The sequence below is a fragment of the Lycorma delicatula genome, chromosome 10 (genome assembly GCF_047948215.1).
Source record: "Lycorma delicatula isolate Av1 chromosome 10, ASM4794821v1, whole genome shotgun sequence".
In the NCBI taxonomy this organism is placed as follows: Eukaryota; Metazoa; Arthropoda; class Insecta; order Hemiptera; family Fulgoridae; genus Lycorma; species Lycorma delicatula.
The window spans coordinates 16,497,947-16,522,216 of NC_134464.1; the positions used below are offsets into that span (position 1 = coordinate 16,497,947).

The window sequence follows — 24,270 nt, forward strand, 5'->3', positions numbered from 1 at the left end:
ACGTATTTCCTACGCTCAAACTTTTACATTTGTGATCTATAACACACTGTATCAAATTACGTACGTATAATTTATTTAAAAAACGATTTCCGTTTAGTTATAACTTTTGTTGAAAATCTGCGTTAAGTTATAACAAAGTAGGCTATATTTGTTTTTTACCTTTTTTTTAACCTCCGGGACCACCGATAGATATTGCTTCAGAGGATGAGATGAATGACAATTTTTGTAGCGTGTGAAAATGCCATGCTTGACCGAGATTCGAATCCGGGACTTCCGGATGAAAGTGATACCATCTCGGCCTTTCATCCGAAAGTCCAGGGTTCGAATCCCAGTCAAGAATGGCATTTTTAGACGCTACAAAAACTGTCAATCATCTTTCACTTTGACTCATACATATCATTCTCTGAAGAAATACCTGATAGTGATTCCCGGAGGCTAAACAGGGAAGAAATAAAGGCTGTAAAAAAAGGGCCCCATAGGAACTGAGAAAAATGTAAAAAAATTTATAATTTCTATTACTTTATCTGTTTCTCAAGTTGTGGCTAATATTAAAAATTTTGTATAAGATAGCTGTCGAGCAAAGGGTGTAAAATGGGACCCAATATTTTTTACTAAAGATTTTTAATTTTTTTCCTCAGTTACATTTTTAATACTGCATAATTTTTAGATAAAAACCTTATTATATCGAAAGGGGTCAAATCGAATCGAAAATCATTTTTACTGAACATTTAGTACTTTTCGCAATTTTCCTCTAATTATTGTACAATTAAATGATTAATAAGTTACCTAAAAATCCTGTGGTATGTATGAAATAAAATTCTGTCAAGAGCAAAGCTGGTAACGTTACAAAACCCTTTACCGACGTTTTAGTAAATAGTTATTATTTTTAATTTTTTTAAATACTTATAAAATTAATTACTTTTAAAACTAATTATAAAGGTTTAAATAATGTATCGTACCTGTAAGTAAAATAAATTAATTTTTACGGTTTGTTTTTATAATTCATAGTTTAAATAGTAAAGTTATTCCTGAAACAAGGAAGTATTATTTGTCATGAATTTAAATAAAAAACACAACGAACATTTGTAACATCGTAATAATACTTATTAATATCAGTTTTTATTTATTTTGAATAAATATATTTTACTTCAGTTAACAGAATTCAAAAAAATTAGTATTCGATTTGAGTTTGTTTGTATGGAAGTTTGCCAGTTATTTGTAACTCGTGATGAATTTTTTAGGGGATTCTACGCGTTTATAGATGCATTTATACATTGTATTACAGCTAAATAAAAACTTCATAAAATTGAATATAAGTCTTATTTAGCAATTTAAATCATCGATTGAAAACATTAAAATGAATTACATTTATATGACGTATATCAGATTTTATGTGGAATCAATATTTAAAATTTAAAGAGAATATTTATCGTCGGTTAGAATTGTTAACGATCGGGAGTTACAAAGTTACCTTATAGGATCCCTTTAAATATCTAAAGAAAATATCTTTAAATATTAGAAATATTTTATTTATCTATTCATTAAATCTTTTCTAAATCTATTCGTTAATTATCTTTTAATATGAAAGATATTTTACGTCTTAAAATTTTAGATATTAAAGATATTTTAAAATCGACTTTCGTTTTCTATTATATATTTCGTGATACAGTTATATCTCGTTGTGACACAATTAACGGTACTGGTTAAACAAGGTTGCCCTGAGACTAAATAAGATGGACTTTCATTAGATTAATTTATTTGAGTTTATAGTTACTTCGTAAACCGTATAATTTCAAAATAAAATAAAAATACTTATTTTTTCTAATTCTGAATGAATAAAATATATTACGGTACATCAGAAGTATGAGCCATCATTTACTTTTTATCTTTTTTAACTGATTGGCACAAAATGAATTACATTGCTACTAATTTATTTTTACATTAATTAAATAAATTATGTAATTATGAATCGGTAAAGCCCAAATTTTCTTTTCATTGCAATTTTTACTTTCACGTCTAGCACTAAAGCAGACGGAAAGTATTGTAATCGGTCCAATTTGGGAATGTACGGATTTCACTGAATCTTGTTGTTTTGACAAGTAAGGAACCCAAAAACCCCAAAAAACTGGATTGAAATTTTCCGGATGTTCGTATGTAGGTCTGTGTTCGGTGTCGCACCCTAAATCACCTTATATCTCCAGAACTACTCGACCGATTTTAACCAAACTTGGTCAGATTACTTCTATATATATATATATATATGGGGCATTGATGCCATTAAAGTTTTAACTTCAAAGGTCAAGGGGGAGAGGCTGTAGTGCAAGGTCACTCTCAGTATCTCGAAATTTCGCCTACTTAAGGTCTTATTTTTAGTTACATTTATTAAGAGTAAAAATTATATTTCCCGAAAAAAGTTTTGCAAAATTGCACCCCCATTCCAAAAATACTCTAAATAAACTATGGCCAAGTGGGTATACTGTGTCATTAGTACCCCCTATCACAGAACTAATATAGCACTGACTTACAGCTGCTGTAGTCGTCTGCTATGTTCTGACGTCACAGGTGAGCCGTAGAATTAAATAAATGAATAACATTTAATGTGTAAAAAAGTATTTACAGTATTAAACCATACCCGCGCAAATGTAATACGGTATACGCGCACGCTTTACTTAGAATCATTGATTAAATAAGCAAAAAATATTATATTTAAATAACATTATAAATACTTTATATTAATTTGTGTGTGTAAGCTGTGCATCAGAAAAAAGCCCTGTGACGTGAAAGGCCTACATCTGTGTTGTCAATTTTTTTTTAATGATTACGAAAACGAAAACTTTGCTTTCTCTTAGATTTTTTCTCAATATCATAAAAACTCTTTATAAACGCTTAACGGTTTTCTTTCTCCGTGTAAGAAAATTAACAAGATCCGGCCTTTCAACGGCTTTTTACGGTGACTTACCGTAAAAAGCCGTGTAAAGCCGTAAACATGCCGTTTAAAGCATGCAATATTACCAGTATTTAAAAAATCTATACCAACAGCACCGCGGTTCACAAAAATAATATTATGTATGAAAACTTAAAAATAAAATAAGGAACTGAAAAAAATTAAAAATTTTTACAAAAGATTTCACTGTAAATTAAGAAAAACTTGTCATATAATTGGAGATACTACAACTAATCCTCTCACCATATCTTAAAAGGTGTTGAACGGAGATCTGCTACAATAATTATTTCATAAAAATATAAACTATCAAAAATTGTTTTCTTAAAATTAAAAATTAATTTGTTTTTTTTATTAAGTATTATTCTCAAAGTGTATTATTATTGATTGATATCGTTGGATGATTTATTTCTTCTTTTGTCATTGGAGTTATGTTATATTTCATATTCATCCTGTTTATCGTTATATTATTGTATACAGAAATAAATACAACAAAAAAGCACCATTTTATGGTTTTATAAAAAGTTAATAAAATTTAACTTTTAAATAGACTGAACATAAACTTTTCTTCGAAGTAAAATCATCTTCTACAATAGGAGTGGTATTTAAAAAAAAATTAATTCCTGGTTTCAGTTATCTAGCAAAATCTAATATTTTATTAGTTTATATTTATTGCTAGTATTTATGTATAGTAAAATTTTTAAAGTTGGATGAAGGAAGTTATCAAACGTAGATTTTAATTACTCAGAAGTATTTAGAAAATGTAACATAATTTACGATTTAGAAAGAAATTAAAAAAAAAAATTAAATAATATTAAGCGTTGCTTAATAATTAAAGAAGAGAAATCCTAAAATTTTTATTATTTACAAATATGAGAAACTAATACGCATCATAATAAGCAAAAAATTGAAATTTTATCACAAACCGTCTAACAGTTGAGATATGTTTTAATGGTTGTATCCATTTTTGACATTTTCATATAGCATCAAATTCTGCGGATGACAAACGTGTTTCTTATAAGAACCTGTTTAATTTTCTAACGAAATGCAAATTTTTATAGCATATATAAAGCAGAAATCGTCGATCAAAAATAAGCTGCCCCATTCAGGTGAAGATTTCCTGATCTGATAAAATATTGCTGCCAGGTCGGGTTTTCATTGCCTGGAGGGTGCATTAAGAATTAATCTAAGTCGGCTTATATCGTCCTTTCTCGCCCGGTACCAGAGCTTTTCTTAATCTTTCATCTCTTCCTCTTCGCTTTCAATAATGTAAGTGTAAATTTTATCTGACTAGGTCGATGCTGAGAATACAGGGATTTGTTGAACCGTTAAATGTTTGATGAGATTTAATGGAGGCGGCTGATCTGTCCCGAAGACAGTTTTCTATTTACTGGCTACCCGATAAACCTAAAGGTTTAAATAGAGAGACGTTTTAATTCCTTCTGGCATACGAACTGAAAAATAAAGAAGTTACAGGAACGTTCGTGTATAAAGAATAATGAGGTTTGTAGCCATAACTTAAATGTTCGGATTTATTTATTTTAAAATTAAAAATGTAAAATAAAACATACATCTAGTTCATTTATCTTAATGCGGCGCGAATAAAGATTTATTTTCAAAAAAATGTTTTTAAAAATGGATCGATAAATCTAAATTTCTGTGGCAATTTATTAAAAGGAAATTCTAAGGAATCTTATATGTAATAAAAGAATATAGGAATTATTAATAGGTTTAACATATTTTTTTTTTAATAATAGGTTACGTGAAATATTTTTTACCGCGTATTTTTTTACGTAACATTTATAAATAACAAAAGTTAAAACGGGGGTTGATTCAACAGTCTGCGGGAGCGCTCTGACGATTTTAACCCTGGCACAGGGTTTATATGCAATCACGTGACACTTTGTTCTCGCTTTCTGATTGGTTACAGCCTTTGCTTCTGCTCAATTCAAGTGCTGACTGAAAGTTTTGCTTTTCGCTCTGTTTCTCTTTCTCCACTCTTTTTCTACCTCTCTGTTATATTTTTCTCTTTTTTTACCATTATTTTTTTTCATTTATTTAATGTTTTCATTTTTATTTTTTCTTCTTCGTTCATTTTCTTTAGAATTTTTAATAATTTCATATATTGTACTTATTTTATAAATTATAAGCTATTAGATAATTACAAACGCTTCGATTTCTTTTAGATTATACGAAAACACTTTTAATTTTCTTTATATATTTTTATTAATGAAAATATTGAGCTTTGTTAATTGAAAAAGATTATTTATTACGTATGTATATACCTACACAATACATTTATTGTGTATGTGTGTGTGTGTGTGTGTGTGTGTGTGTGTGTGTGTGTGTGTGTGTGTGTGTGTGTGTGTGTTGTAATTTTTATAATAATTTTTAATAAACTAGTTTTTCCATATTTTTCATGTTTTATATATAAATTTTATTTTCGTTTGTTTCTGTTTAAAAAGAAATGTTATTTTAGATAAAATATCCTTAAAATTAAATTTAAATATTCTGCTGGAATAGTATAAATTTAGAAAAATCTATTAAATTCTATTTTTCCCTAAAAACAAAATTTTACATTATTTATGTTAAAGAAAAACTCATAATTCTATAAAAAGCAGAAAAAAAAGAATAAAAAAAAGAAATATTGACTAAAATCTTCAACTCAAAATAGAAATGACATCATTAAGTTTTTTTTTTTTTTTTTTTTTTTTTTTTTTTAATAGTTACGCTTTTATAGATTATATGTATGTTTATAGTAATTATTTTAGTTGCTCTAAAATTTAGAATATCTATTTCGTAAAAAAAAAAGATTTCACTTTAATTCTCTCTGAAGAAATTTAAAAAAGTCACTATTATAAATTTCCTTTTTAATTAAGTGGGTGAATGTGTGGGGGGGGGGGTTACCTATGTTGTAAATATAACCCAACAATAACTGGATGACGTGTATTATTATTTTATATTTTATTAAATAATGAGCAGAGGTAACACACAACTGAGCTTTAACTAATATAATTTATAAAACACCGTTTCAAAATTAGTATTTTATGTCTAGTTAAAACATGCTCTCTCACTCAAAAACAAAGATTTTACATTATTATTATTTTATTTATATATGCTTATCGAATTTAAAAAAAATTGATAAAAAAATAAAAACTCGCCAAATCATCATTTTTTTCATTATTTCAGTGAGGATTTAAATAAAATTCCATCACCGTCACGAAGGTATATAAGGAAACAATTAATTTATCGTAATAAATTAATTCACGATAGAAATTCAGAAATTTAGTAATTAGAATCATATTTATCAAGAAAATATAATTTTTGTTTTTTAATTATAAAAAATGAAGTTCGTTTTTGTTACGGATGTAAATCAAGTAGAAACTGTAATAATACGGTAATAAAATCTTTTTAAACAGACAAGTGATTTCTTTAATAGGATTTAATATTACTACAATTAGGTAATGACTAAACTTTTTATGGAAGTACGCTATGCTATTATCGTGCATTAAGTAGTCGAATGTTTCTTTGTAAATAAATTTCTTCTTAAGTTATGTTATTCCTTTCTTTTCAACTATTTCCAAATATATAAATTCTTAATTGTTGTAAACTTTTCTTTTTTTATTGTATTTATTAAGAAATAATTTTTTCAATGTTATCCTGTTCTGATACTAATTTTTATTTACTAATATTGAAATAAATGAACGAAATGACATGGAATTTGATGGCGTTTAAAATAAATATATTTTAACATAAATGTTTTATTTTATATTTTTTTTTTTTTGGAATTATTAAATATAAAATTTGACGAAAAAATCATGTTATGTTTTATATATAAAATTATACTCCAACAAAATAAAATAAATTTATTTTATATTTAGCTTAAAAATACGTTAAAAAAGAACAAAATTATAGGAATTTCTAATCTTATTTTGAAGAAATTTAAATAATACAAAACAAGAGCTTTTAAACTGTTATTAAAATAAATTAGAGAATAGATAAAAGTAATAAAAATAAAGAACAACGTAAAGTCTGAAACTACATGATCCATCATTCGGTAGCGAAAAATTATCATAAACAGATATTGAGAAATTAGAATACTGAAAAAAAAAACAATATTTCGGCAACGAAACAATTAAACTACTGTATATAGAATAGTGATAAATTTAAAAAGTTAATAAAAAGAAAACTGTCGTTTATTGGCAATTATCTATTTACTTTTTAGTATTCACTCCGTTCTACTGATGTTAATTGTTTAACAATCGAGTGGCGGAGTGATAGTGTCTCGGTCTTTCATTCGTCGGTCCTGGGTTTGAATCCCGGTCAGGCATGCATTTTTCATACGCTACAAAATTCCATTTCCATATCTCACGCAAAAGCTATGTGTGGCGATATACCAAGCAAAAAGAAAAGACTGTTAAGTTTTGGATTTAAAGCAACTTTTTTTTTTGTAATCTGCTTTCCAACAAGTTTTCAGTTTTAAATTAAATAATCTTTAAAATATGAATAAACTTTTCATCGATTTGTGTTGAAATTTTAAAATAATTTTAAATCTTGTAAGACATCATATTATTCCATAAATTTCATTTTTCAATCGTAATATTTTGTTCGTAATTTTTTTCCGTACGGTTAACTTAATGTTATCTAAAAAAAAAAAAAACACTTAAAACACAAAAGAAACTAGCTGATCTAATGTTTTTGTAAACTAAAATTATGTTAATGTTTTTTTCAAAAATCCATGAGAAATAAATACCGTGAAATATTCTACATACAATGCCACGTAGATAAGATAATAATTATTAATATATTAAAAGTTAATTAAACGTGTAATTAACTTTATTTAATTCTATAAAATATGTAATTATGCGTCTTACATATTTATTATTAAAAAATTTATAATACGTTTAATGTAATACAATGAGATACTTAATGCACACAATGAACTACCTTACTGGGTTGCCGGCATAAATGCGGGAGGCAATATCTACCAGACACATACACATTTATTTGTATACCGTACGTATATAATGTACATAAACACATACAGAAACACGAACTACGCGAGCACCTGGCGACAGTTTCATACAATAAAACAAAAGGTTTCTACATTTTGTATTCAATTCTCGTATACTAAGAAGAATGGCTGCACTGTGCACTGGTCAAATTTGATACGTGCCGGTCAAGTCGGAGACAATAAACACAAACACACACACATACAAACATATATATATATATATATATATACATGAATGAGGGAAGAAAACGATGTGTCTCATGTCTGTCAAAATCATTGTTGAATACGCACAAAGAATTGGCAAATATTGTGTGTGGTAGTCCAAGAAAGAATTCTCAGCTAAATCCGTTTTTTTTGTTTTTTTTTTATTTATTTATTTGTATTTTAGTTTATTCTCTCCACTACCTCTTCACTTCGATCAAATCCATCCCTGTTGTTACATTTATAGAATTGATTTATAGCCAGAAATAAGCGTACACACATACCAGCAAGTTGTGTATGTCTGTAAGGGTTATAAATACATTAATAATGTATTATTTTTTTAAGATTAACAATACAGATATGATTTATTGAATTATTTATGTTGTATCTTGATGGAAATAAAAAAAAAAAACAATCGTCTGTCATACTCGAATTTATTTCATAATTGGTATTTGTTTTATATTTATTCAATTTTTGAAAAATTAAATTATTTATTTATAAATTTGCTTATAATTTTCATTAAAATAACTGAAATTTATTTAAAAGTGATCGATTGAAAAAAGAAGTTTTGGGTTTTCTTGAACCATTCTCGAGAACTGTTTGAGCATCTATAGATGCAATTTTACATCCATCCTTTGTGTATCAAAGATGTTTCATTAATTTAATTGTTGAAATGAGTTCAAAATAAAATCTATGTGAGGTCCATCAAATAGTATTTAAAAAATTGCAACCGATATAATTAATTGTTTTTAAAATTAAAATAATTTCATAAAATAATTGGTATTTTTATTGTTTTAAAATTTAAAGCTGAATTAATTAAATCTTAAATGATAAATGCCTGCAAAACAAACGTTAAAAACATGAGGAAAAGATTATTAAAGGAATTTAATATTAATAAAATATTTTTTAAAAATAATAGTATAAAAATATTACAACAGATGTAATAAAAATACAAAGGCAAGAAAGATTTAGTAATTAATGTTTAAGATTACAAACAATAAACTTTTTTCATATAATAAACTTTCAAAATATTATCACCAGATAAAATTAGCAGAAACATATAAATAATTAAGATTTCTAAAGCAAAACTGTGCAGAACTAAATTTAAAGTGTAACATAATTATTTTTTTTTATAATTCAGTTTATTTACAATTAGATAGTAGTGTATGAATGAAGTGAAATAAGCAAATTTAATATTAAATTTACATGAACATATTAAATTTAATTTAAATAAAATAATTACCACAAAAAAGACGGGCCCGCCGCAAATATGATTTTGTTAAAAATTTTTACCAATTTTCAATAAATAACGTTTATGAATTTAGCGTACTAAAAAAAATGTAAAGAAAAAGCTAAACATTAACATTTTTAGCTGTTTCTTGAGGTGTGATTTTTTAACGCAGTTCTAACTCCCAGTGTTTTCCTTTTTTATCCCCCAAAACACAAATATAATTTTAGATAAATCGTTCGAACGAATGAGTCGTTCGTGCGCTCTATTCAGAATAAAAATGCGAGCATATACATCAAACAAACAAACGCACAATGCTTTTTTAGTGGAGAGATATCATAAAATAATTTTTTTTTATCATTATTACTGTAATTTTCAAACAGTTCTCATCAGTTCAAGACCAACAAATTGGTTAATTTCTTTTTTTTTTAATTTTCAAACGTATTGGATACGTATATAATTAACGAATCGGTACCTAAATGGAAGACGAAGGTTAATCCGGCTAATTTTACGCTTTTTACATTTGCGATGAGGATGGTTGACTGCCAACGTGTTAAACTTATCCCGTTTTTATCGCGCATGTTAAAACAGAGTGCGATACCTAGAACTCCATCTGGATCGCCGTGTGAAGTAGAGGAATCATGTCAGGGAGAAAAAGACGCAGCTTAACATTAAGTTCAGGGAGATCTACTGGTTACTAGGCAGGGGAAAGGAACTATCATTATCTAATAAGCAATTGCAGTACTTGGCGGTCCTGAAACCGATTTGGACCAATGAAATCCAACGGTGGGTTATGAAAAGCGAGAGTAACATCAAAGTCGTACAGCTATTCCTGAACAAATTATTAAGAAATCTAACCGAAGCGGTTTGAGAAAAACACTAAAATACACAATTATCTGGGTTTGCCAACCCTTTTAGAGAAGATACGGCGATTCGGTGCAACGTATAAAATGAGATTGAACAAACATGTGAACTTGCTTGCGGTTAACCTCCTAGGACGTTAGGCGCCTAAAGCGACTGGATATATTAGATGTAGGTGTAATATGTACAGTCGCTTCTCTGAGATTTGAGATAAATAAGCTACTCTATGGTGTTGTGGATCATCAAAATTCTTCATTTCCTTTCGCCACTTACTTTAGTCGGTTCTTTGGTTTGTTTCACTATTTCTTTGTTTGATTAGTTATTATTTGTGTGATCGTTAACACTATTTTTTGTTGTTTTCTTTATTTTTCATGCTGTGAACTTGATCAATGTTCCTTGGACTCATCTTTGTATGTACTTATTTATATATACTGAATAAAATATGTATTCATATATTTGAGGTATACATATATTTCTGTACATATTCTTTGAGGGATTTCAACATGTCATTTTTTTTTTGTATTCAAATTTACTTATGGTTCTGGTAAATTGGAACCGATTGTAAATTAAACTCTATGGCAAAAAAAAAAATTAACAAGAAGTTTGGCGCCGTTTTTTGATCACTGTTCTAAGTATGGGAAGGCTAACAATACGAGTAAGATATATCTATTATGTTCAGCAAAAAGAAAAAAAAAAAAAAAGTTTTAGATATAAAAATATGCGTAGATCTTTCATATAATTTGAATTAATTAAAGATAATAATTTTTTTTTTTAAAACTGCACTGTACAACAGAAAATTGGTTCACTGCATGTGATTTTAAATAGCTTATTAATGTCAGTAATAATCATTATTTGCATCATTTTCGTCTAAAAAACAAAAATAGAGTTATAAAAAGACATTGTTAACTTAAAAAATTTATTTAAATCAAAATTTATATAATTATACAGAAAATGTTACAAAAATGATTTTATAAAAACATAATATTTAACAATTACGAGTATAATGAATACAGAAGTACATTTTGTACAATAGAGACAAGAAAACTTATTTGTCTCTAGGTCTGAAGTAAAAGTAACATTAAAATAAAAAAACTAAAAAAAAAAAACAAAACACTATATATAATCTATATATATATATATATATATATATATATATATATATATAGATTATGTTTTCATGTGTGATGAATGAATAGAACACTCACAGAAAATAGTGCATAAATTGCAAACATCAAAAAATGGGGTATGGATTTTTATTGACATTTCTTTACGTTTCTTGATCCAGGGATGCCAAAAAACAAAAAAAAAGTGAGAATTATATTTGTACCTACGTATGTACGTGCTTTAAATCTTAACAACTTTTAACTGAATAAACCGATTTTGATGAAATCTTGTACACAGGCTCTTGTATTTTGGGATATTTGATGGTACAATTTTGGGGTAAATATCTCCAAGGGATGAGGTAGATAGTTTTTGGGTTAATTTTCATAAAATTTTGTAAACATAATCCTGCTTTTTTACTAAGCTAAGTATAAGTGTATGCATATATGGTTATCTTACCATTTAAAAAAAAAAAAATCTGCCCTCAATATTTCTCTTTCCCAAAAATCGAAAATACTATCCTTTTTTATTTATTGCATTTTTTTTTTACCGAATTTTTTTTTCTTCCTAGGCGTAGTAGTACGACAAGTGACCAAAAAATAATACTTTGGGGGACAATATTGTGAATGAGGAAACCGATCAAAACAATTTTTTGAATTTTTTAAAAACTTTTATTTTTTATTTTCATGTATCATTATTTTTCCATGATAAAAAGAATAAATAAACATTACCAGGAAACAACTTTATTATCAGCTTTTTTCAATCTATATCTAACTTTTCAATAAAGAAAAATTAGAAATTATTATGTTTTTTTGTTTTTATAAAAATTATTTTCTTATAATTTTTTTAAGATTTCCTTTTATTTGTTAATCGAATAAAAAATTCATTATCATTTAAACATTTTTTAATGATACTTTAAAAGATTTTTTCCTATTTATTATAAAACAAAATTGCGGTACCAAAAAAAAACCGTCGTACTCCTTTTTTCAACTGATGTTTTCATGAGTGCAAGTCGTAAAAATCTCATAGAATTCCTTCCATATATTTAGATTTCATTAAATGAAATTTTTACTGAAAAATTTTTGTTCTTTTTACATTTTTCACCCCCAAATTTCTGGAAATGAATCGTCTTTCACCAACACAAAGTAGTTGGAAAACTTCTTTCCAAAGAAAAAAATTTAATTTTTTTTTATCAAAATATTTGAAGGATATTTACATTTTTAATGTTTATATTTCATATTTTTATGGTATGAAAAACTTCCATTTTTGTTAAAAACTTTGGTTTTATTTTAAAAAATAAAAATTTACAATCAACATTATAACTAAATTTATAAATTATTAAAAAATATGCCCTTATGAAGTAAACATCGTTTTAATTGTTTTATGATATTTGAAATTGTTTTTATCTTTTTTTTATTGAATAGATTCGATTAATATTGCTAATATGCACAAATATTAATATATTAATAAATCTAAATGATAAAAACTTCTCTGCTTACATAATTTTCTATTTGCTATAAAATTAGCATATTTCTAAGATTATTTTTTTAGAATTTCAAAACCGGTTTTTTTTAACTAGAATATAATTAAATACTCCATAATTTTATATATTGCATGTAAAATAATGTGACTAATATAGATTAATTTAGTAATTTTTGAAAAATAAATAAATATTCCGCGTGATGTAATTAATTTTGTACTAAAACAAACAAAAATTAGGATAATTAAAACTAAAAAGAAATGAATAAACATATATTTAAAAAAAAAAAGAAAAAATTAATATGGTTCGGTACTTGAGTTTACTCGTTTTGTTCACAATATTTACGCGTACATACAATATATTAAATGCGAGTATATAAAGTAATTGCAACAAATCTTGCTTGACTTTAATTAACATTTGTTTGTTTTAATAATTAATATCCTAGTATTATCATATTTTATACTAATTTAATGTTTAATAATTCATTATTCATTTAATTTATTCACAGTTTAGGTTTATTACATGCCAGGTACTTATTTATTTGTACATTTATAATAATTAATTAATTTATTAAAAGATTTACTCTAAATTTAATAGTTTTTTTTTTTTTTAATAATAAATAATTGAATTAAATCTAAAATTAATGGACTTTGTAATTTGTAACGGTGTAGTTTTCTCGCCCTTGAAATGACTATTTTTTATTTAATTAAAAAATATTCCCAAAATTGTATTTTTTTTTTATTTAAATTTTGTCGTTTTTTTTTTTGTAACGGTCACGTGGTCATAAAAACATCAATTTTTTTATTATCTTAATTTATTTTAAGTTTTCCAATTAAAATTAATTTTTTTTTTAAACAAGCCGCGACTGGATTGGTACTAATCGAATTATGTGTTTTATGTCCGTTATCTTAAGAACTACTGCAGTTATAGTTTTGAGACCTGTTTTACACTTTTACCAGCTCAAATACAAAAGAAACCACCAGATTTATTCCATGATGTGGAATGTGATTTGGGAACAAAAATTGCAGTAGGCCTTCATTTTATTAGAAGAGCTGAAATCCGGGCGAAATCTTTCGACAGCCGTAACTGAAAAACAAGCGTTTCTAGACCTATGTTTATATGAACTTTTTTCATTATTTTAACCTGTAGAATATGTCCTGAAAGTTTAATTACGCTTTGACACAAGCACAACTTACGAATTTTTTTTTTATAAACGTTAGTTTTATTACTATTATTATTTTATTCTTGAAATTTAGTTAAATATTTTACTTTTTTAAATATTTAAATTGAAAATCTTTAAAAAATAAATTAAACTAGTTTTTGTTTAGGGAATGAGCTAAATATTTGCAGTTGTTTTATTTTAATAGTTTAACTTTACTTAAATAACTACTAAACTTAATAAACTACTAAAACTTACTTAATAAATTACTTTTGTTTACTTTAATAGATTTTGGTTGAAAGCTAATGCATCATAAAAAAATTTTGATGTGGTTCAAAACAACAAAATAAAGTCCAAAAAAACCGCTTTCCTAATAAAAAAAAAAACCTCTAAAATTGTGTCTCGGCACAGTATAATAATTTTTATTTATTATTAATTATAGAAAAGTAAATTCATTTATTAATAAATATTAAAATTCACTACATTTTTTCTTTTACTTCTATGTTCGAAGTAAATGAAGTATTGTGATTGCGAAAAATTTCGGTTTTCGGATTTCAAGGAAATATCCATTTTGACCATCCCTGAATCCATTTTACTAGTTTCGGCTTGATGTACGTTTGTATATATGTATGTACGTATATACCTCGCATAACTCATAAACGATTAGCCGTAGGATGTTGATATGTTGGATTTAGGTTGCTATAACATCTAGTTGTGCACAACCCCATTTGATTGCAATCGACTAAACCAAAAGTGTCCAAAAAAGCCCAAGATATAAAGTGGTTTGGATTTTTTACTTTTTTTATGATTTATTACTTTTTTATAACTGCAGTAATAAGCCGACATTGAGAGCTTTTCCTCAATACATCATAAGTAGTACTTATTTTCATTGGTTCCAGAATTATAGCCAAATAAAATTTTAATTAATGAAATATTTGAATGTTACAAGAGAAGACACATCGGTTCGAATCAGACTTCATCTACTTTTCTTTCTTTTTAATTTTTTTTTTTTTTAATTTAAATATATTGATTTATTAATAATTATTAACAAAATGTTTACAATGTATAATTATTCAATAACAACAATAAAAATATATGAAAAAAATCAGAAGTTATTAAAATAAAATTTTATGCACTTTTAAAAATGTGTATATATAATTTAATAGGCGTTATTATATACGTGTATATGTAATACATTTAGTGAAACATCTGATTGTTTAATATTACGAGTAATATCAATATCGTAATTGAGAATTATACTATTTTTGGATTTTAAGTTTAATTCCTGTTTAATTTTTCTGGAATTTCTGTTTAATTTTATCTACATTAAAGTTAACTACAGAGTACTGAAAAATAGACCCTCACAAGAACAACATATACATTGAGGCATACATGCCCGATCTTTAATAAATTGCAAAAAATTCTTATCTTTTAGTTCATTACTCCCCTGATATTGTCGGACAATATTCTCAGTTGATCTCATTTCGTTTATTTGTTGTTACCAATAATTTAATCGCCCTTTGGTTTTATATATTTCTTCTGATCTTAATTTATTTACACATCTGTTGTTTTCTCTCTCTTTGTATTCATCATCTTCTCTTAAACTTTTTATTCTTTCATTGTTTGCAACATTTTCTTTCTTTTTTCATTTTCCGTTTTTTATTGAACTTTTGTTTTAATTTAAATATATTGATTTATTAATAATTATTAACATCTGATTCTAAAAAGTGATTATAATAAATAATAACAAAAAAAATATGAAAAAAAAAGTATATATGTAATTTAATAAGCGTATAAGGAAGTCATGTGGTGTCCAAATCAGATCATTCTTTTGTTATGAAAGAGCGGGTATTAACAGCTATTAGCCCGGTGGCTAATATTACTACCGGAAAATGTTACGTTTTCCTTTGGAAAATGGTAACGTATGAAAAGATACAATGCCTAATCGGGATTCGAAACCGGGACCTCCATATGAATTGCCGAGACTATTTATTTATAATAAGCTATTAAAAATAAAATTTAATCTATTAGAAATATGATTAAAAAGAACGGAAATTATAGTACTATAAAAAACGTTAGACTAATTTACATAAAAAATAAACTATTACAACAAAAATTGAGCTACTTTTTCTTTCTGTTAGTTTTCTTTTTTTTTTACATAAACAAAAAAATGAAAGTAAAACATATGATGTTTCTATTAACCTATTTTACGTAATAATAATAATAATAATAGTAGTAATATTATAAAAGGTTGGTTATTTTAATAAGGAATGAATGGAAATCTATTATTCATGTATGTTATATTGTATATGTAGGCATCTAATTGAATATTCACCTTAAATTCATAGCATAAACTGGCTGCCTATTTATTCCACGCATGATGAATGTAACTTACACGCAGCTTAATCATGAATCAATTATTATAGTATTTTATTAATATTTATAAATATTTACTGTTATAAAAAAAACCTAACAATTTACGTTATTGTTCACTTAAATGAACTAAAACTAAATTTTATTATTTCTTTTTATGTAAAAAAAATTTCTAACTTAAAAATAGTAATAATAATAATAGTTTATTAAATAAATTATTAAGTGTAATATAAGTAAAAAATAAAGTGAATCAAAATGCCCTTCAGTTTTTTGAGGGGGTTTTTTGTTTAAAATTCAGGAACCGCTGGGTCGATACGAATTACTTTTTTTAAACTAATTTTTTGTACTTAAGAAATTTATCTATGTACAATCACTGTTGAATGAATCATGAGATTTAAAGAGAGATGATACCTATTTAATCGATCCACGTTCTTGTATTATATTTTCACCTGATTATTAAAAAACGTTTTGAATGATATTTAAATAAAAATTTAGTAATATAAATTTACTTAACAAATTTTATTTTGGTATTTTATTTATGAAAACTAGAAAGATTTTTTCCCGTAACATGAATTATCAAACAGAAAATTTATTTAATCGACAGATGGAGTCGTTATTTGATAAAAATCAAAACATCTGTTTTGATTTTTTTTACATGTTTTGATTTTTTTTGAAAACCAAATAATATATTTGTTTATTTTGTTTTGTTGAAAAAAATTTAAAGTTTTAGATTTTTTTATAAATGACTGATCATGTAATGTTTCTTATCTGTATTATAATTTAAAAAAAATTTTTTTCTACAAGTTGTTACGATTCGATTGCTTTTGTGTTCGTACACAAAAAATCGTTGTTATTTATATAATATAATTGTTATATATAATACAGAACTAGTTTTATTAGTTTCAAATTTAATGAAACTTGCTTAATAAACTCATTCCATGAATAAAATTTGAATTATGCCGGATTTTCTTTATTTTAAATTTTGATAAAATGCTATTTTAAAAAGAAACCTATTATTTTCTTTAGTGATTTTACCTTTACTATATTTTAATAGATAAGCAGTAATACTTAATCTATTTTCCATTGACATTTTCTGTTTTTAATTTCGTTCGATAACAGAAGTTTCTTACTACTTTTGATAAAAGTGTTTTTTTTTTTTGGTGTTTGATTTATTTACTAAAGATGAATTTTCAAAATATTTCTAGAGATAAAATTGCAATTTGAGTTTTTAAACAGCAATATCTTTCCATCTTGCGAAAATGATTTTTTGTTATTTACTTACTGAGGATGATTTTAATTAACTATTCTGGAAATAAATATTCAATTACAATCTGTAACAATTTGCACACCCTTTATTTTGTAAAATTTTGAATAAAGGTCACCGTAAAAGTGGAATAAAACATATTATATTCAAAAGTTTATCAGATTTTTCAGTTTGGTTATTATAAATATGCTACCTGCTTGTAAAATTATCATCTTGGCATCATCAAAAACGAAATTTTTTAAAAAAGAGTAAATTAAAAAGAAAATCTGAAATTCAGTTGATCGGAAATTTGCCATATTTATATAGCTTATAACACTCCCGATAACATAAGGATTCCAACGCGGGGTCATACATCTAAATCGGTTCAGCGGTTGAGCTACTACGCGGAACAAACATACATACATACACTCTAATTACATTACACCCCTTTTTGAGTGGTCGTGTAAAAATAAATTTAGTTCTATCTTTATATCGGCTAGTATTTGCATATAATTTTTTTTTTATATTCAGTTACCTTCATATTTTGTATTCTTGCTTTATTTTTCTTTGTAGTAGATTAATATCCTCTGTATGATTTCTGAAACAGTTAAAAAAAAATCTATTAGTATAAAATACATATCATTGTCCTTTTTTCTTTTAAGAAATTATACAATTTCCATATTTTGTTTTTATAAATTTTTATTGTCAAAATTAAAATTTACCTATTTCATTATAAGTGTTTTAAAGATATATGTTGAACTTTTGTAAAAAAAAAAAAATGAAGTTCTTTAATTTAGTACATATAATTCAATGTGAAAGTGACCCCTTACGGTGTAAAACCAATTTTTTTACCGGTTTTTAAAAGAAAAGTTTTTTCGGTCGCATGTGGAGATTGGAAGGTAAAATTGAACTTTTTTACCTTTTGTGGTATGAGAATTAAAAAAATACAGTTTATGTATAAAATTTTGTAGCTCAAAAATGTCCAAAACTGCTTGACAAATTTTATTGAAATTTATATATTCTGTAATAGTGTGTATCTGACATTTATAACTCTAATGCAGTAGTCATAATAGATATTTGTTTTAATATTACTTTTTATTTAACAAGAGATAAAAATTAATTTAAAAATACGACTACCAAAACAAAAAAAAAACATTGCTGTTTAATATATTTTTTTATGTGAAAATTTGATGAAGATTGGTTGAATCGTTCTTGAGTTACACTCACTTTAAGGTCGGCAACAGAAAATATAATTTCAATTCGAGATTATGTTGAGTATTTATTTGTGAATTTTTCATACACGCCTAAATAAGTGAATTTAAACTTCATGCTTGTGTGTTGGGTCAGCTAGTTAATCGAACGGTTGTAATGCATTGTACTCTGAAAAATCAGTTATTAAATAATTTTGTAACTTTTCACTTTTCTGACACTGTTAAAACTTCTTGTCTTCGTATCGACCTATGTTTTTTTTTTTTATAATGTTCTTTAATCATTCTTTTAACTCTTTTTACTTCCCTAGCACGGTAATAACCCTACTTTATATTAATTTCAGTACATGCGTGCTTGTTTTTCTTATTTTAAATAAAATGCTGTCCCAAAATTCCAAAAATCGAAAAAATGTATTTTTATTTATTGCATATTTTTTAATCGAATTTTAGTCTTTCTAAGCATAGAAAGACACAAAGCAAGTAGTTGTAGGCAAGTAATTGTAGGGCAAGTGACCCAAAGTAAAATACTTTGGGGGCAATATTGTGGGGAGATTAAAGTTTAAAAATATCGATTTTTTAATTTTTCAATAGGTTTTGGGTTTATTTAAACTTTTAAAAGTATTAAAGTTTAATAAAATCTTTAATATTTTAATATTACAATATAATTTCATCATAAATTACCCCCTCGCCAAAAAAGAAAGAATTATTAGGTAACTTTTTGCATGTATAATTATTTTTCCATATTATAAGAATCGATAACCAATGCCAGTAAAGTATTAAAACTTTGTTTTCAGATTTTTTCTTTCTATACGACTATATTTTGCTGTCATTATGCGCTATCTTCCGAGACGACACACATTTTTTTAAAAATACTATATATATATATATATTTTATTTCAACAGTTATATAATTTTTTCTCTCTCTTTTAACGGTTTGTTTTTGACATTATCTTTTGTTTCATTCATTATTTCCATGTTTTATACTCTTGCTATGGCTATTTGATTCTTATACAAAGTTTTTTCCCCAACTGTACTATCAGTCGTTGAAATAACTATTTAAGGATTGTCAAAATACATTTTAATAATTTTTTTCTCTATTTCTTTATTTTTTAATATTAAATTTTATATTTTTTTCCATTCTATATGATTGATTGCTTTTTGAGAATCGATAAATTTCATACATGTCTCCCCATTTTGCCTTTCATAATTATTCTGAGAGCTATAATTTTTATATGTTTTTCCTACTTTACATATTTTTATTCTAGTAATAATAGTAATGAACAATTTTCTTGTTTTAAACAAATTTTACATTCTCATAGCAACGAGTTACTTAATTTATACAGTGTAATATGAATTTAAATTAAAAAAAAATATATAAAAAAAATACCTTTGATAAACAATGGAAAATTGAGTTTAACTTAATACATTTACACAAACATTATATCCTATATTAATTACCTATGGATAATTACAAATATATAATTCGTTTTTCATTCTCTTACTTGTTTCTTTACTTTTCTGTAAAGATTTCATATTTTCAGTTGAATTATTCCCACGAATAATTAATTATTTAAATGCTTAAGTCGAATAGTGACATTTATAATTTTTTTTATTATTAAAATTAATTTTAATAAATGAAGTTTCATTTCAATGAATCTGATGTACTTTTTATATAACTTCCGAAGTAGTAATTTCTCTAAAAATAACAATTCAAATTAAATATCTAAAATTTTACTTAGATCTTTATCATCTGTACTTAATTCTTACTTCTGTCGACCTCAATAATGTCAATGTAGTCGACTACATATTTTGAGTAAAATGATTATCACTCTTTTTTAACCGAATAATTGTTTATTTGGTAGTTTTAAATTAAAGAATGATTTTTTTGTTAAAATGTTAAAAATCTAATATTTTAGAATCTCAGATACAATATTACTATTAATATAAAAGTTAAATCGGATCGAGAATTGAAAAAGAAGTTTTTTTTTTTGCAAAAAATATAATCTTTATAAATCTGTTTTACCCTCTTTATATTGTAAAGTAAAAAAAAAAAAAAAATGATGTAAATTGCTTTTTACTAAATACATATTATTTAAAAGCGATGAAATACTTACAGATTCAAGATCTATAATTTTCCCGTTAGTGTTTTCTGTAACGTACATGAAATCAGTAATATTTTTTGCTGAATCAAATATAAAAATAAAATTCGAAGAAGTAATATTCATTGAATAGACCATTTAGTTTAAAAAATCCTTATGCATTCGATAAATTAAAACAAAGAGAATTTTTAGTTATTAGTAACCTCACATGAATGATCTACGATAAACCTGAACGTTCAAAGATATGTTCATACAATTTATTCGAGAATTAAAATCTTCATCGAAAAATATAAGAGCTCTTTTAAACTCAAAAAATATATCAATCGATAAAAAAGATAACTCGAACAAAAAATTTTACTAATTTCCTTGTTTTAGATAAATTAATCTAAATCATTCCCGAATTTTATGCAAAATAAACAACATCCTTCAAAGTAAAAATTTATCTTTCTTTTCCTATAAAAAATCCCTTGTTAGCGACAGTAAAATACTTTTTAAAAAAATCAGGTATAATATTATTAAAAATAAATGATCCACGTTTCAGAAAATCGTTATATTTCATATTGAATCTCAACAATCCAAAAGTTCTATTTTCTGATAAATTATGAAAGTAGAATTTCACACAAATTCCAGAATCCGTACGTTAAATTATTTTTGTTGTATCTAGTACCTAAAATTAGATCTCTAATTTCTCCGATATTTGAGGGGAATCACCTACCCTAGGGTATTGTCCATCGTCAAAATTCTTCATTTCGTTTCGCCACTTACTTTTGTAGGTTCTTTGATTTATTTCACTGTTTCTTTGTTTCATTAGTTATTCTTTGTGTGACTGATAAGACTATTTTTTGGTGTTTTCTTTGCTTTTTATATTCTGAACTTTGTCAATGTTCCTTGCACTCATCTCTGTAATAATTTATTTTTATTATATATTGTATAAGATATATATTATTACATATTATGGTTCTGATAAGTTGGAACCAGTTGTAAATTCAACAGTGCGACAAAAAAATCGGTTACCGGCTCTAAAAAGTCGATATATATTTTTACAGGATCTATCAGAAATACCCACTTCCGAAAACTAATTTAACTTTTGGCATGCGATTACTGGATTTTGATATAAAAAAATTTAATTTTTTTTAAATCTTTAAAATTAAGTATTATTTTACTTTTTTTTAAACATAACTTTTTAAATCCTAACATTTTAAACCTTTCTGTTTTTATTAAATAACTTATAATATTAATTATTAATTTATTAAAAAATATAGAATGATTATTAGTTAGTGTTTCTTACACTCAAAAGATTTTCCATACATAATATATTTGTATAATATATAAATACCTAAATAAATTATACCTTATTCTAACTTTAAAAAAATGGTTATTTGCTATTAGACATTGAAACTTTGTCTTAAAATTTAGACGGCGATAAAATGTTCAAATTTTCTATTTTTAAATGAAAATTGTTTCCGTCAGAAAGCTTATAAATCATATTTTACAATTCCTCATTTTTATTGTAATGAAAACTAAGAATTTCAGTTTTGTTGTATTTGGTATAGTGCAAGTTATTTTATGTAGATTTATTTTATTTAACAAATTTTATTAAATTTAATAATTCTGTATTTATTAATTTAATAATTCAATATTTTAGTCTTTAAATTCATCAGCCTCTTTAACTGTAGTACTAATTTATCTAAACGCTTCCTTATGGTAATATATTTTATCTGCTGATATATAGATCAACCAGTTAGCATAGTTGATATTATTAGTGGTAGAAGAACTTTATCATTTGGCTATCTATGATTTTTTCCTTTATAATAAAAATTTAGAATTTTATTTCCAAATAATACACTAATAAACAAAATTTTTTTTGAATGGTTTAGCTAAAATAACCAACAACAAAAAATAAATTCAAATTTAGATCCAGAAATTCACAGTTTTAAAAACATGTAAAATCAGAAAAAACAGATGTACGCACTACCGTATTTCTGATGAAGTGTATTTATACACTAGGAAATACAATTTTCTTGTCGTTTTTTTTTTTTTTTTTTTGTTTCATTTAAGATTACAAATTACAATATAAATACGCGTATTAATTTTAAGTTTTTCCCAAAAATAACTTCTTATTTATATTACTTATTACATGTTACTTATTTATTACATATATTTATTCTTTGTTTCATTTTAGTTTATTTAGAAGAGAATTTTATATTCTTTCTTTTGGGAATTATTTAATTTATTTTTTAGTGCCTATTTTAAGGTTAATAACTTCTTTGTTATTTCCGTTTAGTTTTAATTTTATTGGATTTGTTTATGATTTGTCTTTTTGAGTTTTTCTAGGTTTGGTGTTTATTTTATTATAATTGCTGGTTAATTATCTAATTATGTTTATTCTTTTTCGGATTATATGCGTAGAAATTCTGAGAAAATTTCTTAGAGATGGGTTAGGTTTAGGTTTTAATTGTTTAGTTACTTTTATCAGAAAATGTATCTCTTTTTACTTTCCCGTCAAGATAGCGCTATAGGATAATTATAGGTCTAAAAGGGAAAGTATTGTAATCGGTCCAACTCGGGCATATGCGGTTTTCACCGGATCTTGACGTTTTGACAGCTAAGGAACACAAAAAACCGGATGAAAATTTTACGGATGTTAATGTTCGTATGTACATGTGTCCGGTGTCGGCTCCTAAATTACCTTTTACCTCCGGAACTACTGGATCGATTTTGACCAAACCTGGTCAGATTACTTGTATATATGGGGCATTGATGTCATTAAATTTTCAACTTAAAATGTCAAGGGTGTGAGGCTGTAGAGGAAGGTCACCCTCAGTATCTCCTAATTAAATTGATATTTTTCTTAGACATATTTATTAACAATTAAAAAATATAAATATCTGTGTAAAATCAGAGTTCCCCCCCCCCCAAAAAAAAAAATGGTGTTGTAGTCATCTGCTATATTTTGATGTCACAGGTGAGAGGTAGAATTAAATAAATGAATAATATTTAAAGTATAAAAAAGTAACTTGGTCTGGCTACGTCTCATACTCGACCTCCTGTTTGACTTGGTACCTGCTGCGTTAAGCCTCACGGCTATCCACTTTACCGACCGTACAAGCAAAATTTGTTCTAAGCAAGTTGTGAAATTACATTACTTTAGTTAGTACCGACCGTTGCCGCTAGTGCCGCCACAACCGTATGAATTATATACGGTATGCGCGTGCGCTTTCTGTGACATTCATTCAATTAAACCTAAACGAAAATTTTATTATATTTAAATAAAATTATAAATGTAATATTTATCATTTACCGCTTTTAAATTAAGTTATGTGTCAGCCGTGCATTAGAAATAACCCAAACTTGAGTTATTT

At 25.4% G+C, this 24,270-nt stretch overlaps 1 long non-coding RNA gene across 1 annotated transcript in view; it reads right to left on the reverse strand.

The window, feature by feature from the left end:
- Positions 1-24,270, reverse strand: part of LOC142331400 (uncharacterized) — a 305,532-nt gene that overhangs the window by 44,825 nt on the left and 236,437 nt on the right. Inside the window, exon 3 of the long non-coding RNA XR_012757986.1 lies at positions 18,137-18,199. This is a non-coding gene — a long non-coding RNA (uncharacterized LOC142331400). The remainder of the gene's footprint in view (positions 1-18,136; positions 18,200-24,270) is intronic.